Source organism: Macaca mulatta, chromosome 5, assembly GCF_049350105.2.
Source record: "Macaca mulatta isolate MMU2019108-1 chromosome 5, T2T-MMU8v2.0, whole genome shotgun sequence".
Classification (NCBI taxonomy): domain Eukaryota; kingdom Metazoa; phylum Chordata; class Mammalia; order Primates; family Cercopithecidae; genus Macaca; species Macaca mulatta.
Window position 1 is genome coordinate 45,770,995 of NC_133410.1, and position 21,513 is coordinate 45,792,507.

At 35.1% G+C, this 21,513-nt stretch overlaps 1 protein-coding gene across 3 annotated transcripts in view; it reads right to left on the reverse strand.

Moving 5' to 3' along the window:
- GABRA2 (gamma-aminobutyric acid type A receptor subunit alpha2) overlaps window positions 1–21,513 on the reverse strand; it is a 148,786-nt gene that overhangs the window by 102,771 nt on the left and 24,502 nt on the right.

Consider the following 21,513-nt stretch of genomic DNA (forward strand, 5'->3'; position numbering starts at 1 on the left):
AAATATAAACACATGTTTAGTATATTACATGACCTCTTAGTGTAAGATTCATGGTGCTTTTAAAACGTGCTGCATATTTATGTATTACATTTGGTGTTGTAGTTTTCTTTTTCTACATTTGCTTTTCCCAAATAATTACATTACATTTATTTTTAAAGTATAGACTATTTGGGAATCTTGAACAAGAATGCCTGTATGTGCACAATTACCACTTCTATTCAACAGTATTGGAAGTCCTAACCAGAGCAATTAAGGAAGACCTTAAAAAAAGAAAAGACATCCAAGTAGGAAAAGAAGAAGTGAAGTTTTCTCTGTTCACTGACAATATGATCTTATATATAGAAAGCCATAAATAATACATAAAAAAACTGTCAGAGCTAATAAATAAATTAAAGTTGCAAACTACAAAATTAATCTACAAAATCAGTAGCATTTCTATACACTAACAATGAAGAATCTGAATCCTAGTTACAATAGCATAAAATACTAAGGAGTAAATTTAACCAAGGAGTTAAAAGACCAATGAGAACTATAAAATATTGTTGAAATAAATTGAAAATGACACATATATGAAAAGATACCTTATGTTCACGAGTTGGAAGATTTAATATTGTCAAAATATCCATGCCATCAAAAGTGATCTACAGATTCAATGCAATTCCTATCAAATGTTCAATGTTGTTCTTCACAGAAATAGAAAAAAAAATCTTAAAATTTGAATAAAATGACAAAATATCTTGAATAGCAAAAGCAATTTTAAGCAAAAGAAAGAAAACTGGAGACATCACACTATCTGACTTCAAAATACATTATAAAGTTATAGTAGTCAAAACAGCATAGTACTGGCTTAAAACTACACATATAAACCAATGGAATAGGATAGAAAGCACAGAAATAAACCCACATATCCACGGTCAATTGATTTTGAACAAAGGTTTCAAGAACACACTTTGGGGAAAGGACAGATTCCTCAATAAACGATGTTGGAAAAACTGGCTATCCACTTGCAGAAGAATGAAATTGGACCCTTATCTTATCTTTGATACAGGACTCAACCCACAATTGATTAAAGACTTAAATATAAGACTCTTAACTATCAAACTACCAGATTAAAACATAAGAGAAAGCTATACAATACTGGTCTGGGCCATGATTTGTTAGATATGACCCAGAAGCACAGTCAACAAAAGCAAAAATAAACAAATAGAATTGTTTCAAACTAAAATTTTTTGTACTGCAAAGGAAACAATAGATGGAACAGAAAAAAAACACAGACTGGGAGAAAATATTTACAAATCATAAGTCAGATAAGAAGCTCATATCTACACTATAAAAGAAACTCAAACTACCCAATAATAGGAAAACAATTCTGTTTAAAAGGGGGTGGCAAAAGACCCGAATAGATGCTTTTCAAAACAAGTATACAAATGGTTATCAGATATATTTGAAAAATGCCGTACATAACTAATCACCAGGAAATTCAAATTAAATCCATAATGAGATATCACCTCACATCTGTTAAAATGCCTATCATCAAAAATATAAAAGATGTTAAAATGCCTATCATCAAAAATATAAAAGATAACAAGAAGTGATGAAGATGTAGAGAAAAAGGAACCCTTGTACACTATTTCAAGGAAAGTAAATTAGTACAGTCATTAAGGAAGACAGTATGGGGGTTCCTCAAAAAACTACAAACAGAATTATCATATGATCCAGCAATTGCACTTTTAAGTATACCCAAAGAAACTGAAATCAGCATGTTGAAGAGATATTTGCACTCCCATGTTTACTGCAGCACTATTCATAATAGCCAACATAAGGAAACAACCTAAATGTGCATCGATGGAGAAATTAATTTTTTAAATGTGGTATATATACACAACAGAATTCTACTCAACCTTTAAAAAGAACAACATTCTGTCATTTGCAATAACATGGATGAATCTAGGAGACATTATGCTAAGTAAAATAAGCCAGCTACAGAAAAACGAATACTGCGTGATCTCACAAGTGGAATCTAAAAAAGTCTATATCATAGAATAAAAGAGTAAAATGGTGGTTACCAGAGGCTGAGGATGGGGAGAAGAGGCAGGAAATGGGAAAATGATGGTTAAAGGGTACAGAGTTTCAGTTAGGCAGGAGGAATAATTTCTGGTGATCTATTGGAGAGCAAGGACACTATAATTAATAATTATGTATTTTATATTTCAACATTACTAAGAGTGGATTTTAAATACTCCTGCTACAAAGAAATAATAAGCATGTGAGGTGATGGATATGTTAATTATCCTGATTAGCTCATTCCACAATGTATACATGTATCAAAACATCACACTGTAAGGGATAAATATATACAGTTATTATTTGCAAATTACTTTTTTTTTTTTTTTAAAGAATGCCTGTACAATTGTAGACAGGATACAAAAAATTCATGAAGGAGAAACTAAAGACATCCCATCATGATAGTCTCTGGTTTTTAATTATAAATAAATATAACATAAGAATGAATGCAAAGTCTATATATCACCAATACATTTGGGGACTGTTCCAGCTTTTAAACCATCACCTAGGTAGAAGATTTAGAGTGCCTTCTGTCTTTGAAATGTCTTTCTTCAATATCTAGTGATTCAGCTTATTCCAGGGAGGGAGCTGAAGACCTCTCCCTCTCTCATCAAAGCACCAATGAAAAAATTCAACTAGGAAAGGGAAGCAGCGACTGAATGCACACTGATTTGCTTCTATTTAGTGGGATCATTTGGTTCAATTAACAAATATCTACCAAGAGCTTACAAAGTACAACTTGGAGACATCCCCAGCCTGACAGGCAAGGGAGAGAATGTTTCCAAGGGGAAGCTATGTGTGGTTCCTTCAGTTATTTACATTTCTCAAGGCAACCTTTCATCAAGCAATTGCTGCATGCTCAGTCTGGGCCTCTGACAAGGGAAAGGAAGAGTGAAGATGTGAAGATGTTCTCAAAGACACAACTTCTATTATAAACTGCATTCTCCTAGTAAGAATAGAATCCCATTTTTTTTTTTTTTTTTTTTGAGACGGAGTCTTGCTCTGTCACCCAGGCTGGAGTGCAGTGGCCGGATCTCAGCTCACTGCAAGCTCCGCCTCCCGGGTTTACGCCGTTCTCCTGCCTCAGCCTCCCGAGTAGCTGGGAGACGGGCGGATCACGAGGCCAGGAGATCGAGAGACGATCCCGGCTAACACGGTGAATCCCACTTTATCTTAAGCTGTTAAAGATGGAAATCAGAGCACATGGAGTATGCTAGAACATTATGAGTCTATACTTTAGTCAGAGCACTGGATAATACAGGGCTAGTATTCCCGGGTTAGTTAGTAATTTGTAGTTTATTAGTCACCATTCTGAAATCTCATGCTGTTCTCTAAAGTACTGATAGAAACTAGTGTAACAGCTGAGTTAGGAGAATGTAAAAATAAAAACATTGCTGTTACAAATTTACATGTTGTTTCTAATATCCATATTAATGAGAAAGAACTTTAAAAGTCAACATGTAATGGGGCAAACTTTTATCTTTGTAAGATGTTATTTATAAATCAACATAAAGTGAAAACTCTTAATGTATTAAGAAACTCAATTCATGTATACTGCTAATAGTAAGAGACTAAAAATTTTTGCCATATTTTTATTACAAAAGAGTTCATAAGATAAAGCATACTAATTGATTTTTTTACATTTCTACCGGTCCCACACAATACTACTGTTGACAACAATATTTCTGCTTACTTTGCAAAATAATTTTCTGTTTTTTCTTTACTTTTTGTAGAAGGAAAGAATTCAGTGTAATTAAAAAAAAAATAACATTGAAAGTACAACCCCAATAATTTCAAATGTGTGTTAATGCCTTGCCTTTCAAACATTTAAAATTCTGCCTCCTTTATTTTCAGTCTTGGTAAAAGGCACCGTAATTGAGGCAATTGTCAAACTTTTAGACTCAATCTGAGCTTCTGATTCATATTCTACATCTTAATTTTTGATCAGGTTCTGCTGGTTAAATTTTCTATATCTTTCTTGAATTTTTCTTTCCTCCCCATCTCTACTGGCAGTGACCTCTGGAATGACCTTTTAAGGGTTTTCCTGCCTCTAGTCCTGCCAGTTCCTTCTACCTTTCATTATATTGTCCCAAGTGTTCCTTCAGAAGTCTTGTGGCGTCGCTTTTCTAATCAAAATTTTTCTCAATGGCTCTTCTTTGCCTAAGGTTCAACTACCTTAGCATGGAACATAAAACTTCTCATGATGGGTCTTTGTTCATGTTCACTTCCTAATCCAATGATATTCTGTATTGTGTGGCTTAGCCACACCAAATTCCATGTTATTCTCCTTCATACCTTTGTTTCTTTGTACATAAAATACAAGTACATACAAAGTACATACAAGTAAAAAAAATACATACTTTTGTTCTTTCTCATACATAAAATATCTTCTCATTTAACTTTTGTTCTTAAAAAATCAGCTCAAATCATCCTTCCTCTGTGGAGTTATCCTTGCCATCCATCAGATATTTAATTAGTCTTACTGTTGGATTCTGGGATTTGTGTTGTTTCTTCAAATAAAATAATTGTGTTGTTTCTTCAAATAAAATAATTCACATTGTAACATTCAATGCATGAGAAGATATTAAATGGCATGTAGTCCTCTTTTCTATTCATCACCCAATAACTCCTAGTACTTTGTTCTATACGGTTCTACACATATATGTGTGTGTATATATATATATATATATATACACACACACACATATAGCATCATAGATATATATAGCATATATACACACACATATATGGCATCATAGATTATATATAGCATCCTAGATAATCAAAGAATATACCAAGCAACCCTAGAGAAAAATCACTTTATCTTTTACTGTTTTCTATCATCTACAGCCATACTTGGTTTTACTATACTTCACAGAGACTGTGACATAACAAATTGAAGGTTTGTGGCAACCCTGTGTCCAGCAAGTCTACTGGCATCATTTTTCCAATAGTATGTGCTCACTTCATGTCTCTGGGTCACATTTTGGTCATTCTCATATTACTTCAAATTTTTCTAATTAATATTATATCTGTCATTGTAATCTATAATCAGTGATCATTGATATTACCATTGTAATTGTTTTTGAGGGCCACAAGCCACACCCATATAAGACGGCAAACTTAATTCATGAATGTTGTGTGTGTACCTCCCCATTCTCAGAGACAAAAAATCATATTCTTATATTTAAAATTGGGCCAATTAATAATCCTACAATAGACTCAAAATGTTCAAGAGAAAAGTCACACATCTCACTTTAAATCAAAAGCTAGAAATGCTTGAGCTTAGTGAGAAAGTCGTATCAAAAGTCAAGAGAGATTGAGAGCTAGGACTCTTGTACCAGTTAGCCAAGTTGTGACTGCAAAGGAAATATTCTTCAAGGAAATTAAAAATGCTACTCCAGTGAACACACAAATAACAAGAAAGTGAAACAGCCTTATTGCTGATATGGAGAATGTTTTAGTGGGCTGAATAGTTCAAAGCAACCACAACATTCCCTTAATCCAAACGCTAATCCAGAGCAAGGCCCTAACGCTCTTTAATTCTATGAAGGCTGAGAAAGATGAAGCTGCAGAAAAAAAAAATCAAGCTAGCAGAGGTTGGTTTATGAAGTTTGGGCAAAGAAACAGCCTTCATAAAATAAAAGTACAAGGTGAAGCAGCAAGTGCTAACGTAGAAGCTGCAGCAAGTTACCCAAAAGATCTAGCTAAGATCACTGATGAAGGCAGCTACACTAAACAACAGATTTTAAATGTACACAAAACTGTCTTAGATTGGTAGAAGATACCATCTTTTACAGCTAGAAGGACTTTTACAGCTAGAGAGGAAAAATAAATATCTGGCTTCAAAGAATAGACAGATTCTTGATAGAGGCTAATGAAGCTGATGACTTTAAGTTGAAACCAATGCTCATTTACTATCTCAAAAATCTCAGGGCCCTTAAATCTATTCTTCCCCTGCTCTATAAATGGAATAACAAAGTCTTAATGATAGCATATCTGTTTACAGAATGTTTTACTGAATATTTTAAGACTACTATTGAGACCTACTGTTCAAAAAGAAAGATTCCTTTCAAAACATTACTGCTCAGTGACTATGCACCTAGTCACACAAGAGTGCTGATGAAGATGTACAAGTAGATTAATGTTGTTTTCATGCCTGCTTAACACAGCATGTAATTCTGACTTTTAATTCTTATTACTCAAGTGACACATTTCGTAAGGCTACCACTGACATAGATAGTAATTCCTTGAAATAATCTGGGGAAAGTATATTGAAAATCTTCTGGAAAAGGTTCCCCATTTGAGATGCCATTCAGCACACTTATGATTAATGGGAGGAGGTCAAAATATCAACATTAACAGGTTTAAGAAAACCTGAGTCCAGTGTTCAGAGGTGACTATGAGGGGTTCAAGACTTCAGTGGAGAAATAGCAAAAGAACAAGTGTTAAAAGTAAAGACTAAAGATGGGACAGAATTGTGGCAATCCCATGATAAAAGCTTTAATGAAGAGTTTGTTCTGATAGATGAGCAAAGAAAGTGGTTTCTCGAGATATAATATACTCCTGGTGAAGATGCTGTAAACGTGTTTGAAATGGTGACAAATAATATATAATATTATGTAAACTTAGTTGATAAAATAGCAGCAAAGTTTGAGAGGACTCATTGCAATTTTGACAGAAATTCTACTGTTAGTAAGATGTTATCAAACAGCATCACATGCTGCAGAGAAATTCTTTGTGAAAGGAAGAGTTCATCAATGTGGCAAACTTCATCGTTTAAGAAACTGCCACAGCTACCCCACTCTTCAGCAACCACCACCCTGATGAGCCAGCAACCACCACCCTGATGACCCAGCAACCAACAACATTCATGCAAGACCCTCCACCCACAGAAAGATTGTACTTTGCTGAAGGCTCAGATGATGGTTAGCATTTTTTAGCAATAAAGTATATTTAGTTAATGTACATTTTTTAGACATAATGCTATGTCATACAATGGACCATAGTGTAGTGTAAACATAATTCTATATGTACTGGGAAGCAAAAATTTATGTGACTCACATTATTGAGATATTAGCTTTATTCAGGTAGTCTGGAACTGAACCTGGAATATCTCTAAGGTATGCCTGTAGTTATATTATCTTTGAAATATGGTTTTTATGTAGGGAATTTGTTTTTATCTCCTTCTTGTTGGATAGCATATTATAATCAAGTATAAGGCTATACAAATCCTATCACACTTAAATATGAAATAAGTCAAATTTATAACTTACGGATAATTGGTATAATTTACATGTAGGAAAATTTTTACGATGGTACATTGCTGAATTACATTAATCATATATGGGAAAACATTTAAAGCAATGTTTTAGATTTAGATGCTAAAAAACGTAGGTTTTAAGATTGGTTGCTTTTGTTTCAAGTAGAGTTCAGTTTTCACTTTCAACAATCCAATATTTTTCATCTACATCATTCCAAAGTAAAATGCATTCAGAGCCTTGTTGGCAATAGTACAAACCCTTGCTATCTTTCCCTGGATCTCCTGGATCAGCCTCAAAAGGAAACTCAGTACTTGTAACACACAGCTTATTGATATTCTAATTTGATGATAGTATCACTTTTTTCTAAAAATAAATTTAGCTTAAAATAGTATAAAAGCAAAAATGAAATCTACTAAAGTAATTAACTTTACCACATATTACTGGATGCTGTTTCTTGAATGTATATATATTGGAAAATATTATGATTACTCCATACTTAACATGTAATTAAGAACTTTTAGAAATTTAAGTAGCAACAGTTAAGTACTACTTGTCATATATCTTGAATTCCAAATGTGTGATAGTAAAAGGAATTTACCACCTATTAAGCATTTACTGTGTGCCTGAACTAGATTAAATTTATATATGATCAAAATTTATCTTCATGATTCCCCATGAACTGTCATTATATTCATTTTACCATCATCCAAATTCAACAGCTAATATGAGATGGAGTTGCATTGAAATATTTTACTCTGACATGAAATCCCGTTCTCCTAATCACTGCAGTAATAAAATGCGACTCACAAACACAACCAGTAAAAGGATTTTTATTTAGCTTATACCAGTATCTTGAGTAGTCCCAGTATAGTTAAACCATGTATATGTACCACACAGTCTTCATGGGACAGCCTCATGTTAAATGTTTTGGAGATAATATAGAGATAATACTAAAGAAACTTATAGTCCAGTTAAGTAGTCAATGCTAGTTATGAAAACATAACATTTAAAATTTTCATCTCATTATATATATGATATGCATATATGTATGTATATATCATCTTTGGTCTATATCATAGATCATACATATATTATGTATATACACATACATACATGTATATAAATATACATGCATCTATGTATATATGTCTCTATCATATTTAGATCTTAATTTTGAGGTTGAACTGCCTCAAACTTAAATTAAAATAGTTATACCACTTTATCTTAAATCCGAAACTTCCAAAGAGGGCTACATGAAGACACTGATAAATGGATAAATGAATGTTCTTTCTTACGTCCTTTCTTATTTCATTCTTGTTTTTCCTCCTTCCAAAAAAAGAATTTTAAAAAAATTGAGTGTCTATTATACTATTTAATATACTTAGATAAAAGACAAATACAAAACATAGTATGTAGATACCATAGTCATGAAGGAAAAAGAAACAAGTAGACAGATTATATCCATGAAGTGTGCATAAATCATAAAAATAATCAAAAGTGCAATGGTGTGGCGTAGGAGGTAAGAGATAGGGAAAGGGGAGGCACATGGTTCTGAACTCAAAGCTGGGGAGCCAGAGAAGCTTCCCAGAAAAAGACTTTCCAGGCCATCCTTATATCTATAACGCATGTGTCGTTTTGTTAATTTTTCTTCTGCTTTAGGAGACTTCACCTTCTATCACTTTTTTATTACATGGTGTCATTGTTGGAGGCTTAAAAAAAAAGAAAGAGGGGGTTTTATTAACCATAGTGAATGTTAATACTTATGATAAGTATTCATATTACTTTGATTAAATGCTAGGAGATCTAGAGTTTACTTGGAAAGAAAACAGATGCAGTATAGAGTTTGGGACTCAAAGTGAGGGCAGAAATTGGTAGAAGAAATTTAACAAAAGAAATTCACTAGACAGGGGAGAGAGATGAAAGGATGAAAGAAAGATAACTATGAAATTAAGCTAATGATAGAATGTTCTAATGGTTCTTCAAAATTGTTTTGGAGGCTACACCTAGATCTGATCATAAAATATTCTTTTTAATTTAATGCAAGTTCTCAAACTCAGCATTCTTTGCAATTTACAACACTTTTACTTTATTCTAAATCTGTCTCTGAATCCTAATTATGTCCATACCTTTTTCAGACAATAAAATATTTTTAGACATTTCCTGCTAAAAAAAAATTAGAGGCAAGAAATATATTTTCTACAGACAAATTTTTTTAAAGATACATGAATGGGTAATAACATTGAAGACATAGAAAAGAAAATAATCTTCCAAGAAAAATGATTACAGACTACGTCTGAAATAAAAAGTTGTATTTACTATTTATCAGTGTAAAACATATCTCTAATTTCACAGCATGATCATATCCATAGGAAACATTTTAATGTAAACATTCAAGTTCCTTTATTCTTTCTTCATTTTCACTCAAATTTTATCCATTTCTTTATCTGTTTTGATACACTGTTAGGAAGAGTTCATCATTTTTTTCCTACCCTAAATTCAATTTCCACCATTTCTTCTTATAAAAGTATTTGTTATATAAACTTGCAGGGTGATACATTTGGGATTTTACCAAAAACTGTTTTTTTGTTTTTTTGTTTGTTTGTTTGTTTTCTTTTTTTAACCTGTCCACTCTTACTTGTTCCTGCCATTCCTGGTAGTCTTTTAAGCTGCTGTTTCAGCTCTCCAGGCAGTTTTTAAAGGCAGCTATGGTACAACCCCAGCTACTAGATCAAAGAATTCACTCCATGGTTGCCTTCACTGAACTCAGAACGTGGGATGGTTAGACTTTTGCTCTAAGGGCAGAGAAACACTATAAATGAGGCTTTGCACTTCATGTAATGAAAACACATCCAGTTTGTACTCTCAGGTACAGTTACAACTAAATCAGGGTATTCCATGATACTCCTCACCCAAGTTCTCCTGTTTGAAATTGGCATGACATTTCTGAACTCTGTTTACAACTGTTGAGCCTCAACATTCTGTTTATATTTGTGACTCACAGATTATGAAGAAAAAACAAATTATAAGTAAGCTACATAATTTATTTTTCCTCTGGTCCTCCGAGAAATAATAATGTCTGCTTCTCCTCTCGGTGTGAACGTTTTTATATATTCCATCTGTAAATGTTCACAAGAATATAAATCCAATACAAAAATGAAATGCATAATTTCCTGAAAGACTTGTGGCAATTCTCTTCAGTTCCTAAGGATATATTACCACATAAAGAGAAGAACTGAGATCCACTTCTGTCCACATAAGAAAAATTTTAGACAGACCTTTTGGGGCTTATTTTGTCAGGTGATTGTATCCACTGTCCATTTCCATTGACTGTAGAGTACTTGCCTCTATGTAGCCAGAGAACAATGAGGTTACATCACTTCTAAGGCTCTTAAAAGGGAAGACCATTTTCTGCAATCAAGAAAGATGTGGGCATCCATATTGATTTTGGAGAAAGTCTATGGTAAAGTGCTTGGATCAGACAATTTAATGGGAGATGAAAATTCAAGACCAGAGTAAGTTTAACCCAGCTGTAAAGGAAAAAAAAAAATTATCTCTGGAAGGCTTCACTGTCTTTTCACATCTTACTGTTTTCTCTCAGCAGTAGAGTTGTCTCCCTAACCTTTAAAATTTCAGCTATTGTTTACTCAGCACCAATTTTGTGCCTATCATTTTTAATAAGTTCTATGGAGCATATAAAGAAGTACAAGTGTGTTCACTGTTCTCTTCTTAGTGTGGAAAACAAGAAGCCACAAATTATAAAATAACAATAATCATATTTATGATAATCCTTCCTGATGCTTAAGCCAAAGTCTTGTAATTATCCTTGACTTTCCTCTTTCACGCCCATATTCAATCCATCGGAAATCCTGCTGACTCTGTCATCAAAATATGTCCAGATTTCTATCACCTGTCAAGAATTATACTGCTCCTACCCTGGTCCAAGCCACCACTGTCTCTCACCTAGATAAAAGCACTGCCCTCTTAACCAATGTCCTTGCCCAGACGGTTTACCCTCACCACTGCAAAGAGACTGGGTCTTATAAGATATAAGAAAATCAAATCATGCCATGGCTCTGCCTAGAACTTTGCAACAATTTCTGATTTTACTCAGAAGTAAAAGCCAAAGCTTTTACAATGGCCAGCAAGGCCATAAGTAGTCTGAGCTGTCTTCTCTGTTACATATCTGACTTCATATCCTGCTAATCTCACCCTCTGTGTCTTTGCCTCCTTTTCCTGGGCACACTCCTATTTCACATCTTTCGAACTGAATGCACTCTTCCAAATTGTAGAATGCTCCTTTTTTCAGGCATCCATATAGCTGACTCCTTCAAACTTCTATAAGCCCTCATCAAAATCTCAACATCACAATCAGATTAATATTAACAGCCTCATATAAACTTAAAAAATTGTTCATCTTGCTCCCAGTTACCCCACTTCTTATCTCCCTGCTCTTTTATTTATTTTTGTTTTCTCCATAGCATTCATCACATCCTGACATACTATATATTTTACCTCTTCACTATGTTTGTTATTTATTTCCACTCCATTCACTAAAATGTAAATTCACAGGGACACGAATTTCATTTGTTCACTGATAAATTTCAATGGATTAGAACAATTGCTGGCACATACTTGACCCTCAATAAATATGTATTAAATAAATAAATTTATGAAGAATTAATAAAAAATAATGTCCTTTACTGACTGCATTCTACCTGCCAGTGCTTTGCTAAGTATTTTGCACACATTATTTTATTTTGTCTCATAAACCCTATGAGGTAAGGTATTACTCCTCTTCTTGGCAAATGCAGAAGCCAACATTTAGAAAAGTTTGTAACTTGCCCAAGGTTACACAGCAGGCAAGTGGCAGAGCCAATATTGAAACTCATATTCAGCTCTAAAGCTTGGATTGGATGTTAACTGCTGTGACATGTTGAAAGTAGCAACTTGTTTTACTATACAGTTCTGCATAATTATGAGTTTCTGTTATGTGTAGGAATGGATTTAAGCGTTCTGGACTGAGAAGCATAAAGTAATTATCAAAATATATGTTATTCCAGAATCTAATCCTAATTTAGAAAATTTTTCAAAACAAGACACTGGCTTATAATATCTATAGAAAAAAGCAGGAAAAACACAGGGAATGACGGCGAATTTGAATTGGTTATCTTTTTCATTCATCTCATCAGAGTCTGATTCTCATTTCTCTCTTGGAGATTGCTTCTAAGTATCTCTAATGATTGATCTCTGTTCTTGACCTCCAAATAACACAAAAACCAAAATATTGGTAAATTCATCATTTTAAAGTCAGCCAGGGTTTTTTTTTTTTTTTTTTTTTTTTTTAAATCCTTTAAGCTGCTTGCTTGGAATCAGCTGACCTTCAGCTACTTACTTTCTTGGTTCCTCTTGAAATCACCCACAATTTCAAGAATGCTAGCACTTGGTCCCAGCTTGATAAAGCAAGGAAATCCTTTAACTTCCCTCACTCATGGTGCCAGCGTATCCGCTTGCCAGTCTTTTTGTACACATTACATTATTTTAAGCTTGAATTTGTCATCCAGTTTTGCCCCATCTGTGTCATGGCTGGCTCCACCTGTGTCTTAGATTCTAAACTTCCATGAGAGAAGAAGAGATCTGGATATAATTATACGTACTAAGTCACTTTATACAGACCTCACAGGCAGCCATGAACTGAGTAGACTCTTAATATGTGCATTCTGATAAAAATATCCTAGTCTATTCCCTTCCGAGGCACCCTCCACCCACGTCAACACTTCACTTTCTTTCTCATTTGCCTGGTGAGTCATATCAGTGCTAAAAATTTATATTAAATGCTTCAATCCCAATATCTTACTTTATTTTTTGCCAGCATTTTCTTAACCTGAATAGTCCTTATAACTGTAATTGTTCACGTCTTGTGTTATAAACATAGAGGAATATATAAGCAGTCAACAGACTCTTTGCATTTCAATGCACTAAACAATATTTTTTAGAATTAAACATCCATCATGCTTTAAAAATACTCCAACAGCTTGTGTTTCTAAATGGTGCCTTAAACAGCAGTTGTCCTTTCCTTTGCAAACTCAGTAAAGGGATAATATATCCTTTGGGGTCAGGCTATGCTCCATCTTTCCCCCAGTAGACCCTTTAACTGCAAATAACTTTTCTTAAATGGACTATCAAATTTCCTTTTAAATCAAAGTTATTATTAAATCAAAGAAAACTAGAGAAGGGTTGTTACAAGAGCAAAGCATTCACTTTAGCACTTCCTGCAGGGTGGCTCATTTCAATATGTAGCATTTCTGATTCTCCCTTTGCCGAAGATTCTGCCAAGCACAGGAACCCCCAAATAATCAGGGCTATGCTAAGCACAACATTATCAGAGCTAGAAGAAAATACATTACAGCCTAATCCGCTGTATGTTTTCTATCTTGCTTTCATTTATTTATAATTTTCTGTATTACCTTAAAATATCACTGGGTTGATTAAAATGGCAGTTCATTAGTAAGACTTTTTAAGGGTCTTTCTAACTAGACACCTCATCAGGTTACATATTAGACCACTTGAAACAAAATGTAGTTAAAACACTCTTGTTTACATTCTCAATCATATTCCCATAAGGGCAAATGTAGTACCTCTTCAAGAGGCATGTGGACTCATATCCATCTTCACAGAACTTGGTGAAATGGGGTATTTCTTAATGAGCATAAGGTTCCAACACTATACCCCTGTTAATCATTAAGGGGACTGTGGCACGCAATGCCCCTGCCCATGTTAATCTTCACTCCTTAAACTCTTTAAATATCTTCAACCATTGCCCCATTGTGCTCCTCAGAAAACTTTAATAATGCTGGACATCTCAGACAATCAAAATCAACTTTCTTTTGCTCTGCTTTTAATCCCTTTTCCCAAGACCTTTAATTTTATCCTTCTGTCTAGCCTCCCTCTATGGATTTACCAAAGCAAATCTATTTGTCAATTTTCTGATTTTCTCTGAATCTCCCATTTAAGAATCTGTTTGCTGCAGTCTCTCCACACCCCTGCCCAGGAAGAAAACAGACTTGCAATAATCTGGGAATATGGTAAACTCACTGAGAAAAAAAAAAAAAGCCACTGTTTTACAGCTTCCCAAATGTATAGTATCTAACAGCTCCTCTCTTTGATGTTTATCAAGCAATTACAGGGTGCATGGCAGCTGCATCAGAATAAGTATGCCTTTGAGAAACCAAGACTCCGCATATCAAAATCACTTCTGAGATTCACATGAAGCCTGGGTCTGCAGACATTATCGCAGGACAATCAGTAACTAATCTAATGGCCTCAAGATTAGTATATTCTATTTTCTGAGATGAGCATAATGAACAAGACATAACTGCTGCTCTGTGGAAGTCTGATCTACTGCTGGAATAACACTTATTCCCCTTTTATCACATTTCACAGGACATTTCCCTCCCTAGAGAGAACATTTTTGAAGTAACGTATCCAGCCCTATTCACTACCCATAAATACCTCTCCTGAGGGAGAAATAGTAACTTTTGTGACCAGAGGGATTGGGAAAAGAAACTGAACATGATCAGCTTTGCCACTTTCTCTGATTTAAGATCCCCCTGCCCAGAAGAGCTGTGTCCTATCTTCTGGGTTTTTTTTTTCTTTTCTTTTCTTTTCTTTTCTTCTTTTTTTTTCCCCCTTTTTTTTCTTTCTTTTTTTTTTTTTTTTTTTTTCTTCCTGTGATAAGCACACAAGTTTGGACACAAGCCTGTCTTCTGGACATAGGTCAGAAAGAGTATCCCTTTCTTCTTTCTGGCTGTGCTATTGGGGCTCTACATACACAACACAGTGATCAGGAATATGTCTGTCTCTCTGCAGGCCCCAGTACTCCTAGAATGAAATATTAAGGAGCCTGACTCTGACTCTGACCATACATCTAAGCCACATTCTCCAATCTAGCCTGTTAGTAATAAAACTGATAATGTGATCTCTCGAAGTCCTCTTTCTATGTCTACTTTTTATTTGGTTTGGGGTTCAGGAGGAGAAAAAGGATCTTATTATAGGCCCCATAAGCCCTAAACAGCAACAGAGGAGCAATTAGGCATGCTTCTTATCTAGTATGTTGCATTTCGTTTTATTAGATCTATGTGGAGTGAAAAGAACTCAATTTGAATTTGAATTCTGTCACTTAATATGTGTATAACCTTGGGCAATTTATTTAACTTTAGTCCCTCAGTTTCCTCAATCATGTATTCAAATAATATTTAATGAGCACATACAACGTGCCAGGCACTGTTCTAGGGTCTAAGGATACACAGTAAACAAATAGACTAAAATGTCTGCCTTTGTGAAACTTTTTTATTTTTTATTTTCTTTCTTTTTTTTTTTTTTGACAAAATCTTGCTCTGTTGCCAGGCTGGAGTGCAGTGGTGCAATCTCAGCTCACTGCAACCTCTGCCGCCCGGGTTCATGTGATTCTCCTGCCTCAGTCTCCCGAGTAGCTGGAACTACAGGCATGTTCCACCATGCCCACCTAATTTTTGTATTTTTAGTAGAGACAGGGTTTCGCCATGTTGGCAGGATGGTTTCGATCTCTTGACTTCGTGATCCACTCACCTCGGCCTCCCAAAGTGCTGGGATTACAGGTGTGAGCCACCATACCCAGCTGTGAAGCTTTCATACAGTAAAATTGAAATAATCCTAGGACATAATGTTAGTATGAGTATAAAATAGCTTAGTATAGGAGACACACTTACAGTGTTTCCTGGATATAGTAAGCACTCAACAGGTGATGAGGATGATGATCTTTGCTTCACTGAGGGAAGCAGTGCCAGCTCTAACCAAACAACCTGTGTTATTAACGTAGTTATTTTCTCTGTGATTATCTCTGAGCTTCAGGATGTCCCATGAGGCAATGATGATTCTTTACATAAAAATATGTTACATCTTCTGATTTCTAAATTCCACTCTCTAATGCTGAACTCAGCTCCTTAAAGGATACTGTTATTTAAACTGCTATACTGTGTCAGTAGAATTATTTTCTGACTTTGAAAGCAAAGGGCTTTCATTTTGTTTTATTTTGCAATACTGATGTTCCATATAGTATATCATATTGTTAATTGAATTCTGATGGGCAATATTGAAAAATTATTTTCTTTTGTCTTCTTATAGATGGTAGGACTCTAAATAATTTATGAAGTAAACAAGGATGTTGTCACACAGAATTTGCACTTCTTTAAGAATAATCATTATTTTAACTGCATGCATTGGATGGTTATAAATTCAAGGATCACACGTTTGCTGTGTTAGTTCTTGTATGGAAATGGTTGAACTTAGATTGATACCTAGCCACTGTCTCTGATGCAATTAATCTAGGATTCATTTCAGATTAAATATCTCTGAGCAATCTTCTATCAGAGAGTCCTTTTATCCACATGTCATCCCAGTTATGACGATCTTTTGCACTAACTCGGCCACTTGGTAGAATTTGTCCATTTGGATACCTGATTAACCATCTGTGATCAAGCCATTCATCTCAGCCACATTAATGTTCTATACATAAGGAATGACGAATTACCTTCACAGGAAATGGATAACTTTCAAATAGAGATCATATCTTCGTCCACTCATTCCACCATCATAAACACACACCTGTTATACCAAATATTGAGATCTGTAATTTTATTTGCACTTTCAGACATGACATCAAAACTTGGAGAATTTACATATAACGTACATGCGGTCATAAAGACAGTAAGTAGCAGAAGTGTTAACCAAAAATATTCTTCTTGACCTAAAGTCTGACACTGGTCTGCCAAAGTTTACCAAACTTGCCCAAATATATTGTAAAGTCTAATAAAAATCACTCCAAATTTAGGGAGATATTCTTAAACTAAATCATTTTGGAGCCTAACACTAACCAACACAGTCTACTTACATAGTAAAGTCTAATGAAAATCACTCACTCTAAATTTAAGAAAATATTCTTAAACTAAATCTTTATAGGACTTCACACTCTCTGACACTTTGGAGCCCATCTTCATTATAATCATTATACTTAACTTTGTAGAACTCAAGAGAAGGTACTGTCAGTCCCTTCTAAAACTGTCAAGGATAAGATAATTGACAAGTACCATATCTTTCTTTACTCAGAAATGTGTAACCACAACAACATATCTATAATTGCCTGTACCAACTAATAATGGAAATATCTTTAGTGAGCTCTCTATTGTTCAGTACTCTATATGTTTTTCAATAACAATTACCTTTAAGAGAGAAGTTAATTATTTCATAGTGATTTTTTTTTTACATTACAATGCAAAATAAATCAAAACTTAAAGAACTGTAAAAACAGTGATAGCTCCACTCACATTCCTAAAAGAGACAGGAAAGGAGAAGGAAACCAACTAGTAAAAAGGGGGTTACTCCTTCTGTGCTACTATCTAGGGAGCAATGAAACTATATATTAATTCCTCCTGATTTATCCAGGAAATTAAATAATATTAAAGCCAGCATTTCTTAAAGCTCATTTACCATTTTGATTGTGGTGACGGCATCACAAGTATATGCATAAGACCAAATTGATAAAAATGTATATATTAAATATGTTTAATTTTTGTGTGTTAATTATGATATGGTTTGGCTGTTTCCCCCCCTCATATTGAATTGTAACTCCCACAATTCCCAGTTTTTTTGGGGAGGAACCCAGTGAGAGGTAATTGAATCATGAGGGTGGGTCTTTCTCATCCTGTTCTCATGATAGTGAATAAGTCTCAAGAGATCTGATGGTTTTAAAAACAGGAGTTTCCCTGCACAAGCTCTCTCTCTGCCTTGTGCCATCCATGTAAGATGTGACTTGCTCCTCCTTGCCTTTCACCATGATTGTGAGGTTTCCCCAGCCATGAGAAATAGTAAGCCCATTAAGCCTCTTTCTTTTGTAAATTGCTGAGTCTTGGGTATGTCTTTATCAGCAGTGTGAAAATGGACAAATACAGTAAATTGGTACTAGTAGAGTGGGGTGGTCCTTAAAAGATACCCGAAAATGTGGAAATGACTTTGGAACTGGGTAACAGGCAGAAGTTGGAAGAGTTTGGAGAGCTCAGAAGAAGACAGGAAAATGTGGGAATATTTGGAACTATCTAGAGACTTGTTGGATGGCTTTGAATAAAATGCTGATAATGATACAGACAATGAAATGTAGGCTGAGGTGGTCTCAGATGGAGATGAGGAACTTGTTGGAACTGGAGAAAAGATGACTCTTGTTATGTTTTAGCAAAGAGACTGGTGGCATTTTGCCCCTACCCTAGAGATTTGTGGCACTCTGAACTTGAGAAGGATTATTTAGGATATTTGACAGAAGAAATTTCTAAGCAGCAAATTCAAGAGGTGACTTGAGTGCTGTTAAAGGCATTCAGTTTTAAAATGAAAACAGAGCATAAAAGTTTAAAAAATTTGCAGCCTGACAATGCAATAGAAAAGAAAATCCCATTTTCTGAGGAGAAATTCAAGACACCTATAGAAATTTGCATTAGTAATTTCTATAGGAGCCCAATGTTAATCACAGGACAATGGGGAAAATGTCTCCTGGGCATGTCAGAAACCTTTCTGGGAGCCCCTCCCATCACAGGCCTAGAAGTTTTGGAGGGGAAAATGGTTTCATAGACCTGGCTGAGGGTCTCCCTGCTGTGTGCACTCTAGGGACTTGGTGCCCTGCATCCCAGCTGATCCAGCTATGACTAAAAGAAGCCAAGTTATAGCTCAGGCTGTTGCTTCAGAGGGTGGACGCCCCAAGCCTTGGCAGCTTCCACATGGTGCTGAGTCTATGGGTGCAGAGACGTCAAGAACTGAAGTTTGGGAACTTCTGCCTAGATTTCAGAGGATGTATGGAAATGCCTAGATGTCCAGGCAAAAGTTTGCTGCAGGGGCAGGCCCCTCATGCAGAACCTCTGCCAAAGCAATGTGGAAGGGAAATGTGGGGTCAGAGTCCCCATACGGAGTCCCTACTGGGGCACCACCTGGTGGAGCTGTGAGAAGAGGACCACCATCCTCCAGATCCCAGAATGGTAGATCCAGAAACAGCCTGCACCATGCAACTGAAAAAGCTGCAAACACTCAACACTAGCCTGTGAAAGCAGCCAGGAGGAGGGTTATACCCTGCAAGACCACACGGGCCAAGCTGCCCAAGGCCACAGAAGCCCACCTCTTGCATCAGCATTACCTGGATGTGAGACATAGAGTCAAAAGAGATAATTTTGAAGCTTTAAGATCCAATTGCCCCACTAGATTTCAGACTTGCATGGGGCCTGTAGCCCTTTTGTTTTGGCCAATTTCTCCAATGTAGAATGGCTGTATTTATGCAATGCCTGTACCCACTATTGTATCTAGGAAGTAACTAACTTGCTTTTGATTTTACAGGCTCATAGGAGGAATGGACTTGTCGCAGACTTTTGAGATACTGGTGAAATTAGTTAAGACTTTGGGGGACTGTTGGGAAGGCATAATTGGTTTTGAAATGTAAGGACATGAGATTTGGGAGGGGCTGGGGTGGAATGACATGGTTTGGCTGTGTGGGAGGAATGCAGTTGGAGGTAACTGAGTCATAAGTGTAGGTCTTTCCCATGCTGTTCTCACGACTGTGAGTAAGTCTCATGAGACCTGATGGTTTTAAAAGCAGGAGTTTCCCTGCCCAAGTTCTCTCTCTCTGCCTGCTGCCATCCATGTAAGATGTGACTTAATCCTCATTGTCTTCCACCATGATTATGAGGCCTCCCCAGCCATGTGTAACTGTAAGTCCATTAAACCTCTTTCTTTTGTAAATTGCCCGGTCCCAGATATGTCTTTATCAGCAGCATGAAAACAGACTAATACAAATTATATTTCAATCAATTCAAAAAAGAAACACAAAAACTAAAAATAAATTTAAATATACTGTTTTATATGGAGATGTTAACTTACATTTCATTCAATAAGAAAAACTCAGGTTGGAAATAGAATTAGCTTCAAAAATATTTAAATGAAATGACGATAACAGAACCACAAAAAGAACTAAGTAAATGATTTGAGATTATGTCTTTGAACTTTTAATGACAGGCTTTAAGCAGCTGCCATATGGTTGCTGGTCATTATTAAGAAAGAAATTCTTAGCTGATTTACATGCAGTAAAGCAATGGTTTGCAAAATGGCAAAAGACAGTAAAGTTAAACTGGTGTATTCAATTGTTAAACATTTATTGGGTGATATTATACGCAGGATGCTGTGCCAAGTGCCGTAGAGATAAAACAAGAAGACTTTGTATCTCTACTAACAAAATGTGTAATCTACTCAGATAATCATGGCATGTACAATAGTAAATATAATTCAAATCTTTCTTATTTAAGTAAAATTAAAGTTTCTACCCCCTTGCCTATGTCAATATCCTTTGAATCTTGATTTTTCTTTCTCTAACTTCATCTAGTCTAACAAGTTATATACCCATTCCCTGCAAGACATACACCAAATCATGTTTCTTAAAAAATATGAATACATGAGACATGGATAGGACAGATAAGAAAGAAATATTGAATGTAGGGAATAAGTGAATGATGTACTTCAATAGGCCAGAGAAGAAATAAAGTGGCCAGGTGAGTATTAAGAGTTAGTGGAGACAGGTGACAATTAAGCATTAATGGATAGAACTAGGAGATATTAACATCCACAAAGGTAGTCTCCAGACTAAGAAAGACTTTGGAACCAGGTACACAGAAGGGCAGCTAAATCCATGGGAAAGGAGGAGAGCACCAAGAATAAAAATGAGAGCAAGAGATAGCCACATGGATTGAAAGGGAAAGAGAGGAGGTCCTCAGAGAAGAAAGAGGCAGCAACATACTACTACTATTAAAACATAAGACAAGATAGTGGTCTATTTGAGAATACATAATGACTTTTAGTTTAAAGAGCAATTTTGCAATAAAAGGCTTAAGGAAAAATAAACTTTATTATATAAAATCTAAGGTGTAATAGTTTAGCCTTTCAGCTATAATGTTGACATTTTGAGAATTTTTAATAAGAATTTTAATAAAGATATAAGAACATTAACAATCTTAAAATGGTTTTAAAAGGCATTTATTCAATATGAGCAAGGATGATAAAAATAAAACTAAACATTATGAATGTACTGGTAATGCACTTTAAGAGTTAATCATTTTGGAATGTGTAGTTT